Genomic DNA, 12,494 nt, shown 5'->3' on the forward strand with positions numbered 1-12,494 from the left:
CAAAAGGGTATGATACGGTCATGCTGAAACAAATCATATAGGTAATAGACGATTAAAAAATGTGAACAAGGTATTACTATTCAGTGAAGCAAGGTAATAAAGAAGTCAAACGAGAAATCCAAACAATAATAAAACACTTTTTAGAGATCAAGCAAAAATCCCATTGAAACGTAATCTTAATTAAGTGTAGTTAGACCATAGCTAAAAATATTCTTCTTTCTGTTAAAGAATTCGGCTGACAATTACGTTCATAGCATTAAGTGTCGAAATCGGGTTATATGAAATTGAGACTGGCAAATTATTTTTGTACTGCAAGGCAAAACGTTAAGGCACGTTGAGTTCAGAGCAGATCGGAAATGGCTGATATTGGGTGAGGCCACCTACGTGTAATTTCCGTCATCTTCTTGAAAGAGCTTCAAAGCATTTCATTACGCTAACCAATTGGCTGACGCCTTTTTCCAGCGCATTTTTTCGACTGGGCCTGAAAAGCTTATTTATACGGACAGCCCTCTCTGAGGTGTAGTATAAGCACACGAGAATCAAACTGTTTTGAACTCACTGGACAAAGGTAAGTAGCCATACGGTTTGTTCACAGATCTAGGTAAGATTTAATTCTGTCGATATACAAGTTTTAGCTTATTTTATGCTAGATAATGCTCTCGATGTGTAATTCTTTTGCCTTTGCTGCCAAGAGTTCCGAACATTAAATTGCGCTCGAAGCACCGCGATCAAAAAATCGTGCGAGACCCGGGTTGGAAAGGCCTTGGAAAGGCTTCCAAGACCGGACTAAGTACATTGGTTCAGAGCGTGAACACTTGAACACTTGAACACTCCGAAGACTGAGAAATTAAACGGCAGGCTAAGTGAACTTTCAGCTTAAGAATATTCGTAGTTTGTATCATTAGAAATCTCATAAATTATTCTTGAAAACTCAGTCAATCATTGAAAAAACTAGCTACAATGTAACGCACGCGATTGGCAAATTTAGTGCACAATTACTTGTCTAAGTTCAATGAACTTATGACTTTTAGCTTATAAACCGCGGTATGAGACATCTTTTCTTTGCTCCGATGTGCACCTCAGCTGAAGCGTCATGGAAATTTCTTCATTGAAAGTACGATGGCCTAAACAATTTTGACTCAGTCCAGATCGAACGCTGTGCATGCAGGGCCAGTGCGTTGTATTCTTATGCAAGACCCCTTACTCCTTCTATATGATGTCTCTCTCCTAGAAATTCAAACGGGTACACGGGAACCGTTATCACGCAACCTGCTACATGCCAAGAAGTTAAACGTTTCCCCGTTTATAATTAGCCACTAGGCTCCGAAAAGGCGCTATATTTCTATTTTACGAACACTGTAGCCTCCGTCGGATCAAATACTTTCAGTGGTGTAGTTTTGCGGCTCTCGAAGCGAACCATTTCTATTTTCTTGCTTGCTTTTGTCTAGTGCATGTAAGAGTTTCTACTGTTTGGCCACTAGATTCACTTAGGGCGTCTTTAGACCTCCGAAAACGGAGGAAGGAAGTGAGAGAGGAAAAAAAAAATAAACCGAGTGTGCATTACCGGCAACTTTTTGAAAAAGTATTTTACATCTGAAGTACAAGTATGTATTCAAAGGTGTTAGGTCGTCCATGTAGATAAAAGCAAAGTTTTTCAGTACAGCGCTGCAAATATGGATGTTTTAAGACGTTTTCTATATTAAGCGAATTCGAGGCTACCGGGCTTGCATAGGGTTCACCATTAGCAAACTTAACTGACGTTTTTGCCATTTTGCACTCTGTTTAATTTCCAAGTGAGTGATCCACATCTGTTTTCTCTTTGCAATGTTAGTACTTTGCAAAAGCAGACAGATGATTAGAAATAAATAAGGCATCTTCAAGTGAACATTGTCTTGGTGCACTACCAGATTCTTACAAGAATCATAACAAGAAACAAGCGGTAGTCAGAATGGAGGATTCATTCGGTGATGTTGTTTCCTTAAAGGTCCGCACACAGGAAGGGACTAGTTCCTGCGACTAATCCCTGCAACAAGTCGCGGAGAAAGGTCCCATCTTGTGAACTAGCCATTTTTACCACAAAATCAGGGACCAAATTTTAGTCCCTACGACTAGTCCTACGAATTCAAACTGGTTTGAATTTTTGGGACAAGTCCCTGCGACTTGTTCCTCAAAACGCTTCGTGTAAACTGTTCGTTCTGTCCCTGTGACCAGTCCCTTCGTGTAAACTCTTCAGGGGACTAGTTGCAGGGACTAGTCGCAAAGATTAGTTCCCTCGTGTATGCTGACCTTAAAGGTTTATTTTTTTTGCAAAGAGCATTGTTCAATCTACGTATGCAACACGCGACGCAAGCATTAGCATAATCATAAAAATATCAAACCTTGCGTTCTTCTTACGCTTATCATTATATGCTTATGTCACTGTTATGTCCAGTGGGGACATGTTGGTATAAGTTTAAACATAAGTTTCAGCAACATGGGTGAAAGACTTTCAGCCAATCAGCTAACACATTTTGCTTATGCCGACCATGTCCTCAGAGGAAATAACAGCGACACAAGCAGTAGCGGAAGCAGAAAGCTTAAATGCTTCTGCTTAAGTCGCAGCTGTCCCAACCAGCGCATAAACGTCTTATGTTTATGCTTATGCTTATGCTTGCGTCGCACGTGAGGACCGGCCTTAAGGCAGTGAAAACTGAGTCTTTTCTATCTATCAGACTCTACTCTACAAAGTGCAAATAACGCATGAAACGAGTTCAAACATCAAAATAGCATTGATTTCGTTTTCTAGCGCAAGGCAACACAGCTTATCTGTACCTTCATATAAGTTGAGATTGCTCGATGGCGCCAGGAACGGTTTAAAGTCAGGATTTAGAGAGAGAAAACGTTGAATAAGAAATCGATACTCTGGATCTCTCATTAGACATTTTGCATTATACTTGATATACGTTTTGACTCCGCGAGACTCGTAAAAATATTCGAACCCCTCACACACTAAAATGTGTATTGTGGCATATTTTTCGCGCAAGTTACTATCATGGACAAAACCCTTCTTTAGCCCGTGTTAGTGCATCTTAAGATAAGAGAGCTACAGAAAGACAGTTACCTCTACAAACCTAACGATCTCAGAGCACTCCTTTGTCTAAGCTACATATGTACGTGTATCCTCAAAGGGTAGGGTTTTTGAGCTCTCTTGGTGTGAAAATAGGTATAGATTTTGACCATTGTAGTCTGAAATTGAGTATGTATGTTCTTCACACTTGTGTGACCGAGTTGTTTTTCGTAATTAATATAGTTTAATACTAGTCATCTCTTTTGAAGTGTGGTCTGGTCTGAAATAGAGCATTGAATTTGGGTTAGATATGAAATACGATAGGAAAATTGCATACTTTGATCGTCTGAAATAGAGTAAGATTTCCTGAAGAATTGCGCCGCGCATCCCCACCCAAATTTCGGAATAGCTTCGTCAGGTCTCAGTGAATTAATAGAACACGTACGATTAATTTGTGGATTCACCAGGAAGGAAATACCTTATCGCAGATAAACTGAGACTGAAAGTGATTTTTGCTTCGTCATATTCTGAGCACCGAATGAAACTAACTTGGGCATGGTTGTACGTGTTTCCGGCTTTGATAACAAGAGCACAAGAGCCTGAGAAACTTGATAAATAAATGATGCAAGACCGGACGTTTAACGGAAATATAGCACGCTTCACGTCACGCCCGCATGAGAAGTCCAAATATCATAGAGCTTTAAAACGGTACCTACAAAAACGGCTCATGAAGCCTTTGGAGAGTTTGCAAACGGTTCCGCGAAGCTATATAGGGAAGTATATTTTCAGAATCAGTCTTGAGAGGTAACTAAAGTGATTTATAATATAACTGAGCTACTACGCGCGCTCTCATTGGTCGATAGGTGTGTGTTTAGATGAGAGTATGTAAACACGATTGTGACGTTTTAGATTCGCTCGTAGTTTAGAGAATTTTTTTTATAAAAGTAACAGAGCACTTTTTCCTTGCTTACATAGCCTCATCTAAACTTTCGGGGGTGGGAGAATTCCAGGCAGTTATATAAATTCGAGACATGGTCGAGGGTTTCCATAACTTTCGAGAACTCTCCCAACCCCCCGAGTGTTTAAATGAGGTTATGTAAACACGAAAAAAGTGCTCTGTTGCTTAAATAAGCCTATATAATTTGTATTTGATTGTGATGACTATCAAAACTTTGACTACATTACTTCTGGACAAATGATCTGATAGAGCGAAGTTAGGCAGTATATTTCCTCCTTATTTTCCCGTCATAAGTCCGTTCTGAGGTATTCTCTTTATTGCAACACTTCGATCAACACTTTATTTACACACGTTACGCCTAAGAGCTAAAAAAGGAGTCAGGAGTGTTTGATAGGAGAGGAAAAACTGACCTTTTTTTAACGTAGCACGCGCCCTAACCACGTACATATATGAAGTAGAAACCGTATAGTGACTAGCTGAGTTCAACTTGAACAAGAAGCTATTTCTCAGTGTTTCGTTTCCAGAAAGATATTCAAAGTCTGAGAAAGGCTGGGGTTTTGATATCTTGTGCATGAGAAGTCCTGGGGTGAGGGGAATATGTGGTTGCCAGAGCCTGGGGCTTTTCGTTCAGATGAGGTTTAGTACTTAACCTATTGTAAAAGAGCAAGGGCTAATTAATTTAAGTTACCTACACATGTATCAGTTATTACAGTCAACGCGCTTCGAAATGTATTTACTTGTGATACTTCACTTTGACTCTACCCTAGGGGAGGGGGATGCTCCCTTATATCGACTATAGGTATGGCCAGCGTCAGAGGAACATGTTTTTTTAAGACATTTTAGTCAGAAGTAGATTATCGATTTTGGTCATTTTGGTCTCAAACTGGATTTGGTTTTTGCACTCTAGTCTTGAATTAGGTATGTTTTTTAGACGAAGCCACTTTTTTCGTTACTATTGATAAGACCAGCAACTAAAGCCATTCACAATACCTTTAACATCATTCTGAACTAGAGAACTGCGGCAGGTCTGAAAGAGGGTATTAATTTAAGGGTCAGGCAATAAATAGGTTAGAAAAATCGCAGACTTTGGTCTTAAACAGGGTAAGTGTTTTGGAAAGCGGGCCACACAGCCCCGCCAAAGTTTTCAGAAATTCAAAGTATTGTGTGTGAGGCTAAATAAAGCTAAGGGGCAAAAGCATTTGACGCATAATTTTTCCATTTCTGTGCCGGGCAGTCCTTGATTCGAATGGATGCGGCACTCTTCGTTTCGTTGTCAGTGACGCAGTATATTTTTCTTTTCAAAAAGGACGGTTCATGTGTGACGACAGTTGTGCAATTATTCCTCCACTTTCGCTTGAATATTGTGAAGCTAAAATACAAATGCTATCGGTGTTTTCATGGAAACCAGCTCTTGAAATGCCGCGGTATGTCGAAATATAAATTTTCTTATTTTTAAAAGTGTGCTCTAAGAAGTAAAGCTACTGGAATTGTGGAGGAAAATTCGAGAAATTCAACTAAATCTGGAAAATGTCGACACCTACGATATGAAGAAAACCTCATAAAAAAGCCATATTGTGCCTATTTTGGAATATACCAACGTTAATTAAATTACAGTACGATGAATTGTTACCTTTCACAATATATCGTATCTGTTGTATCGTTCAAACGCTCCAAGTGCGTGTTCTTTCCCGTAAACAGCCACAGTAATAAAGGGGCGGGATTGTTATTCCTGACAAGTGTTCTGACTGACCAAAATTATGTCGCCGTAGTTGTGGTCTTAATCACATTTAAATCAAGCACGGAAACAGATATCTTCGTTTCTCTAGAATACACCGTTTCAGTAAGACTTAGGAACATTTGAGTCGCCAATTATTTCTACCTGCATGACATTTTAATTTCTTTCCGTGTCACGAAATAAAATTTAGTTTCGAGAAGTTATTTTTGCTGAACATGTTTACCTTGTGAATTACAAGGGTTACTGGCTGATAACATTCATACTCATACTCACTATGTCAATAAATCACTCTGAAACGGAAAACAGTACCATTTCTTTGTTGAACTAAACAAAACTAACTGCTTCCATGGGCTTAAAATATCGCATTGGTGGACAAATCGCGTGGTGTGGCGGTGCCGCTCTACTTCGAAAATATATTTCTTTTTCACTATCACTATCAAGTCCACTTCGCAGTTTTCTTGTGTAAGATAATACCGAGAAACGAGAGTTTCACTACAATGTTGCAAATGACCCATTTTGTTGCGATGCACCCAGTTTTGGCTGAAATTTTGCCGCCGTATTTACATTAACAATTACAAACTTTACTCTGATTGGATATATACCCCCACTATGTAAATAGTTCACTCCTGAACTGAAAATAATACCGTTTCGTTTCTGAGGAAACGAAACAACAAGTTATTTTTGTTGAACGTGCTTACCTTGTGAATTAAAATCGTTACTGGCTGATAACATTCATACTCACTATTGCAATAAATCACTATGAAACGGAAAACAGTACCATTTCTTCGCTGAACTAACCAAAACGAACTGCTTCCATCGGTCTAAAATGTCGCATTAGTGGACAAATCGCGTGGTCTGGCGGTCTCTCTACCTCCAAAATAAACTTCCTTTTCACTATTACTATCCGAATAGAAGTCCAGTGTGTAGTTTTCTTGTGTATTTTAATAACGAGAAACGAGAGTTTCACTCGTAATTCTCCATTTTCGAATAAAGCAGAAATTGAAATGTTCGGAACGCCACATTTGTTGCGATGACCGAATTTCCACCGTATTTACATTAACAATTACGAACTTTACTCTGATTTGATATTACAAATCACTATGTAAATAGTTCACCCCTGAACTGGAAACAACGCCGTTTCGTTTCTGAGGAAACGAAACAAAAAGCTATACAGTAGAACCTCCGGTTGCGACCACCTCTTGTAAGCGACCACCTCTCCTCAGCGACCAGTTTTCCAAAATACCAAAAGTTTCCGAGTCAAATCACTATATTTGGAACCTCTTGTAAGCGACCACCTCTCGTAAGCGACCGCGACCACTTTTAGAGCCAAAAGTCTGAAATTTTCTTTTGTTTTTAACCTCCCGTAAGCGATTACTTGACAAAGAATAGAGTCAAAATTGGATAATAAGGTGTTGTAACAATAGCGCAATAGAGCGTTTTCACTCACGTGGTCAGGAGCCATGCAAATTTATTGAAACAAAAGGAAGTGTTTACACAAGAAAAGAGTTCAGTTCACACAGGATTGGTTTGGTACACCAACATGGTCGCCATTTCATTGTTTTGGAACAACAACATGGCTGCCGTGACGTCATGTGAAAACGCTCTATACTAAAGGTCTAGATAGCAGCAGACATGTAAATATTTTAAGGAAAACGACCAATTTTTTAAGTTTGCAAGACATGTTTCGACAGAGCTTCTGTCATCTTCAGTTGAATGAATGATTACAAAGCAAGTTGAATAACCAAATTGATGGTGTGGCCATGGGGTCTCCCCTTGCTCCCGTATTAGCCAATCTTTTTATGGGGCATCATGAAAAACTATGGTTGGAGAATTTTCAATGCTCTAAAATTTTATTTTATCGTAGGTATGTTGACGACACTTTTTGTTTATTTCACTCGGAGCACGATGCTGTTATATTTTTTGACTACATTAACTCTAGGCACCCCAACATAAGGTTTACTATGGAAAAAGAACTTAATCGCAAATTACCCTTTCTAGATGTTCTTATTGATAATAGTGACACTAATTCCTTCCTAACTAGGGTTTACCGTAAGAAAACCTTTACTGGGTTATTAACTAATTATTTTAGCTTCACCTCGTACTCATACAAAGTAGGTCTCATTAGGACTCTTGTTGACAGGGCCTACAAGATCAACAACACTTGGTTGGGGTTACACGAGGATATAACCAAGCTTACTGAAATTCTCAAAAAGAACCTTTTCCCTGCCCATTTAATTGAAAAAGTGGTTAACCGTTACATCACTGGGACCCATAGCAATCATTGTCCCCGGGGCTACCCCCTTACCACCTCGCCCACGTTTTACTTTAAGCTGCCATACATAGGCCATTTTTCTGTCATCACTCAGAAGAAGATTCGACACTTAATCAAGCGCTATTGTAATGATTTAGACATCAAATTAGTTTTTTCTTCCTTCAAGATAGGTAACCTTTTTGGTGTGAAAGACCCTATCCCCGACGGGCTTCGTTCACGTGTGGTTTATAAGTTTACATGTGCGGGCTGTAATGCCTGTTATGTCGGCGAAACCTCCCGACATTTTTCCACACGCGTACGTGAGCACTTAGCCGTTGATAGGGCCTCTCACATCTTCAAACATCTTCAGAATTCTGAACGTTGTCGCTCATTGTGTTCAATAGACTGCTTTCATATTTTAGATCACGCCACTACCAGCTTTCAACTCAAGATAAAGGAGGCTATTCATATTCAAAAAGAACTACCTTCCCTCAATCAGCAATTACACCATGTAAATCTAAAATTATCCTTTTAACTTACACCTTTTCACGTTCTTGTTGTTACTATTTGTCTTAATTAGCATTTTTGCCTACTTATTATTCAACTTGCTTTGTAATCATTCATTCAACTGAAGATGACAGAAGCTCTGTCGAAACATGTCTTGCAAACTTAAAAAATTGGTCGTTTTCCTTAAAAGCTCTATACTAAATAGTACAGTGGAATCCCGCCTTACGACCACTCCATTAATACGACCACCTCGTTATTACGGCCACTTTATTCTGGCCCAAAAAAAGCTCAGTCAGTCATTTTCTTATTCAAAAAACATCTTTAATACGTCCACCCCGTTAATACGACCAATTTTCCATGGCCCGAAGGTGGTCGTATTAGCGGGGTTCCACAATACAAGAGACTGTTATTTCTCAATGGCAAGTGCACTATTGCTTCTCGAAACTGACTTTTGACATCAATAGAACATTTAAAACATTGAGTAAGTCTCTGCAGTTACCATACGCTAAAGAGGCAAAGTTTTCTCCCAATATGGTCTTAGCTCTCGTAAGCAACCACCTAGGCTTGACATTTTGGGTGGTCGCTAACGGGAGGTTTGACTGTAGTTGTAGAACCAACCTGTTTTAAAGAAAGGTACTGGATATCAAACAGGCGAACAAAAATGACAAGATCATCTCACTAGGCAATTATGACTAGATTTACCAACGATTTCCCATAAGTAACCTTTTAATGCACAGAGAATATATAGATAGTGTATTTTGAAACATGAGACTGCCGGGTTATTATAAACCTTCCCGGGTTCTTCACCCTTTCTGATTTTGTACATGAAAATTGCCAATTCGTTAACCACTAGTAAACTGAAGTTACAAATGTAAAGGGTATCGGTACATTTGAATGGAAAACGTTTTCAGTTACCGAAAGTCTCAGTTCTTATCCTTCACCAAAGCCGAACATTGAAAAAGGCGAACGTACTTCGGGTGAATTAGACGTTACTAGAAAAATCCGTAGTTTTTCAACTTTTAGGCAGTAATAGCTGGTTTATTTTAAGGGTGCATGCAGACACGTGTACATGAAAGCATCGTCTGGCACGTAGAACGTATCTTAGAATGCGAAAAGAAAGATAAGTAAATTGGCCTTTCTATGAAGGCAAATAAATTATACAGTTATTTCACTTACAAATTATAAATCACAAAACACAACCCGCGCATAGCGTAAGTTAATTGAGGCGGGTATTGTAATAACTGATACAGTGGAACCCCGGCTTACGACCACCCCATTAATACGACCACCTCTTTATTACGGCCACTTTATTCTGGCCCAAGGAAAAGCTCAGTCAGTCATTTTCTTTTTCAAAAAACATCTTTAATACGACCACCCCGTTAATGCGACCAATTTTCCATGGCCCGAAGGTGGTCGTATTAACGGGGTTCAACTGTAATACATTAAGTCACAATAAAAAGAACGAATTAAATTAAATGAACAATCACAAAAGCAAGTACCGTACGATGAGTCGAGCTAATTATAATTAAGTAGGACTAATGATGCAAGGGATTGTAAAAAGACGGAGAAAGTTATAATAAATACAGTCATGAGATACAATAATTATGGGTATTCAGTATCAAGACTAAAGAATGGGCCTTGATTTTTGCCTTGGTTTTCTCGCATTTATCTCGACTTGTTAAGCGCACTATACTTGTGAGATGTATTTCAGCCATTTTGCCAGTCATCGAAGCGACTCAGCACTTGCAGCTGTGGTCTGATATCTTGATATCTACTGATATCTCAATACTTGCGGCTTGCGGCTGTGGCCTGACATCTGAAATCCGGGGTGACGACACTTACAACTGAGTTTTCTCTGAAGCAATGTATAAGCTAATTTAACCTGTTTTTTTTTTTTTTTTTTTTTTGAAATAGTTTTTACACCCTTTGTTTCTTTTAAGGGATATATTTAATAAGAATATGGAAGTTGAAATTTGCAGAATTTTAAGAATATTTTAAGAATAAACCCAAGGCTGAGATTTTCATTAAAAAGAATATAATCTTGTGTGTTGAAAATTTGTAAATAGGATACAATTACATGATTTTCGACTAAACCGTATAAAATTCTTCCTTTCTCTAAACGGCAAAGCTAGCCGAAAGACAACAAAAAGAGCACTAACCGTATAACATTTCTGCCGCCATGTGTGTCAGGCTCAGGCCTTGTGGCCTGTAATTTGCGGTTTCAAAATTACTTCAACGCCATCAAAGTCATGATAGGACAGATAATCTGACGTCGTGTTGGCATAGTTCACTTTGTATTAATATTGCTAGAACCTAAGAATATTCACAAAAATATTTTCAGCCTAGAATCGGCAGAAAAATAAAAATATTCAACCTGGGCCAGAAAATAATATCCTTAAAAAGGGTGTAACATTAATAAAGGCCACATGGCTTTTAACTATAATTAACTACTTTCGATCAAACTTGTTTTCTTTTCGCGTTAGCCCTACCCCATAGAGATGAATATTGATTTCATGCGTGTGTGAAATAAGTGATCTGAACAATAAAAAACACTTTCCAAAGTTTATTGGAGGTAACACCTGTTGAGAGGGAAATTGGTTAAAAATCAATGAAACGACAAAAGAATTGTCACGCAAAAGAACAATTGCGAGTTAGAATTTTCTTATCTCGAGCTTCTGCACTCAGGTGCTAAAAGAGCTTATAACAGAGAATTCATAACTTCACTTCACTTTTAGCCATAACTCCCTGGAGGTATTTAACCGAAAATTCTTCTTCGCCATGTCACTCGGTCACTTGAAAGCACTGCTGCCCCGCCCCACGACGTAAAACCATAGGCTGGAGTTGCTCTCAGCTTTTTACTAAGTTGTTGTGGATTTACAATTGTCAACTTATACCAACAACTTTGATCGACCAGAGCTGAATTTGTAAAGAAAGGTTTTTGGATCCAGCTAAACTTGTTCTGTCTTCCTCTGGTGTTTCCCCTAGACGATTCGAGGTTTCTCTTCAACTCAGGGTTACTCGAAATAAATCAATGTTTGATTGCGAGTTTTCCTTTGTTTTAGAACCGTTAATAGCAAGTTGACACAGTAATGAAACCTACACGGTCATTAGCATTAGTAATAAACGAAAACGTTCTGGAACTTGAGCCTTAAAAGACGCCGATAAACTTGCACTGACAGGTATGTAGCGGATTTAATGTTCTTTTGTTCATGTAGTCCGGGTGGTTGAGCAGCCTTTGAGTTCTTCAATTACCCCCAGGCGTGAAATAAAATAAAAAAGAAAAGCAACACCTTTTTTACAAATTTACCTGCCAGACGGGTAGACTACTCATTTTGACGAAAAGTAATATAAGAGTAAGCAAGCAGTCTTGGCCAAAAGATCTCTTTAACTCTTACTAACATCAGTACCAGAGCAAGACAGTTTAGGTAAGTAGACAAGAACTTAAAGTTGATAGAACTTTGCAGTCCTCAAATCCCGTGAATTTTCTTCTCTTTTTTTCTCTTAAAGTAGCTATCTCACGATTTGAGCATCTTAAAAGGTTTAGTCTTAACTTTTCAAGCGTTGTTTGTAATCCGTGTTAATCTTCTCAGTTAACCATCCTTGTTCCTTTATGGTTTATTATTATCCGTTTGGTGTTTTTCTCTCTTAGTAAGCAACTATGTTCGGGTTTCCTTTAATTTGAAGGTACAGTGGACCCCCTCCTTACGACCACTCCGTTAATACGACCACCTCGTTATTACGGCCACTTTATTCTGGCCCAAAGAAAAGCTCAGTCAGTCATTTTCTTATTTAAAAAAAACCCTTTAATACGACCACCCCGTTAATGCGACCAATTTTTCGTGACCCGAAGGTGGTCGTAGTAACGGGGTTCCACTGTAATTTTGTTCTTGGCCAAAATACCGTGACAGAGCCTTGTATTTCCTGGTTTAACGTTGACTTCAAAGCTCCTAGAATTTGATTGTAACATGTTATTACATGTCTCATCACATGTCTACAA

This window comes from Orbicella franksi, chromosome 11 (assembly GCF_964199315.1).
Source record: "Orbicella franksi chromosome 11, jaOrbFran1.1, whole genome shotgun sequence".
Lineage (NCBI taxonomy): Eukaryota > Metazoa > Cnidaria > Anthozoa > Scleractinia > Merulinidae > Orbicella > Orbicella franksi.